The sequence below is a fragment of the Neurospora crassa genome, linkage group VII (assembly GCF_000182925.2).
Source record: "Neurospora crassa OR74A linkage group VII, whole genome shotgun sequence".
NCBI lineage: Eukaryota > Fungi > Ascomycota > Sordariomycetes > Sordariales > Sordariaceae > Neurospora > Neurospora crassa.
The window spans coordinates 1,048,864-1,050,730 of NC_026507.1; positions in this window are offsets into that span (position 1 = coordinate 1,048,864).

Here is a 1,867-nt window from a genome sequence, read left to right on the forward strand (position 1 = left end):
GGATTCCGAGTTAGACCGGGTACCATTGTGGTGGATTCCTATTTATTATCCTAAAAGTAGAAGGTATTTTAGGGTTAATTATTCGGAAAAGGGAAGGGTAGTAATATATATAAATAAGAAATAGAATTTAAAAGATTTAAATTTCTAAATTAGAAAGGATTAGACTGTAATTATATTTAAAAATTTAAAGGATTTAACAACCGTCTATTCTATTTACTCTCCTATCCTTACATAGGGAATACTAGAGTATTAATAGGAGTTACTACTTTTCGAATTTATTGAGGCCGGACCTCCGGCGGGAAATTTAATCGCTATTAGGAATTTTAATTTCTATTATCCTAATTAGAATTTAGAAAATAGGATTAATTTAAGAGTTATTCGCCTCCTTATATAGGTACGACGTTAAAGATTTAATTTATTTACCTCTTATAGTAAATTAATTAAATTCGGGAATATAATACGAGGAAAGAAGGATAGAATAATTAATTATATATAGTTATTACCCGGGGTCGAGGTTAAGTATTAGGGAGTATAGTGGTATAAGTAAACCGGTTTAAACTATTACCTTTAAGAAATTTAAATTTAAATAGGAAGGAAAAATAAAAAAAGTTAAAAAAGAAGGAAGATATAGTTAGAGTTTTATAAATATAGAAAAAGTAAAGGAAGCATTAGAAAAATAAATATTAGTCCTAAAAAGGATTAATATAATAAAAGACTTTAAGCTTATTTTTTGTAAGTTTAATAGAAAATTTATAAATATTATAGAGGAATTCGTTTTGTACCGGAAGAAAGGTCGAGGGAGGAAAGCGAATTAGTAAATATTAGAATATAAAATAGCTAGAAAAGAAGTGCGGAGAATATATTAGGAGTAGTTTAAATATTAAATAATATTAAATTAAAGGGAATTTATTAAAGTTATAATAAAAAAGAAGAGGATTATTACAAAGGCCTAGTAAGTTATATAGTACAATAGCGTTACTAAAACTTTAAAGAACCTAAATTGATTTTAATTATTAGAACAATAGGCTCGGACCCGAAGCTACTAATTAATAAATTTACTTAAATTATTAATCCTTTAAACCTACGAAGGGGTAGTAGAAATTAGAAATTATAGTAGTAAGGCTAAGATTTTTATTAATTATTTTTTCCTAAAGGTAGAAGTCCTAACGGATTACTTACTAAATTAAATTAAATTACTAAAGGGCGTTAACCTAATAATTATTAGCAATTTAATTAATAAAAAAGATATTTAGGATATATTCTCCCGAATAGCATTTAATAAGGCCCCCGGGGTCGATTAGTATTCAAATAAATTTCTAAAATTATATAAGTAATTATTCCAGTAGGCTATAGTATATTTAATATCTATTAGCTTCCAATTTAATTACTTCCTACAGTAATTTAAGAATATAAAAATCGTTATTCTTAAGAAGTTTAAAAAGAATACCGCTTAATAAAAGTTAGTAGGTATATAGAAATTAATATTACTATTTAGTAATATAAGAAAAATCTTTAAAGTATTTATAATTAAGAGATTTATATAAGTAATTAAAGAATTTAATCTTTTATTGGAGGGTTAAATAGGTAATTGGGTAGGCCGTTTAATAGAGTTTGTAGTCCAGGTAGTTACTAATGTAGTATATATAATTTAGAAATTCGGAGTTGTAACGTCCTTTATACTCTTTAATTTAAAAGGAACGTTTAATAGAATTAATTATAGGTAGTTTCTATATACCCTATAGGAAATATAATTCTTAATATAGATTATTAGGTAGGTAGTAAATTTTATTATTAATAGGAGGGGTTCCTTTTTCTTCGATAACAAAATATCCTGCCTTTATATAATTATTATTAGTATATTGTAAAG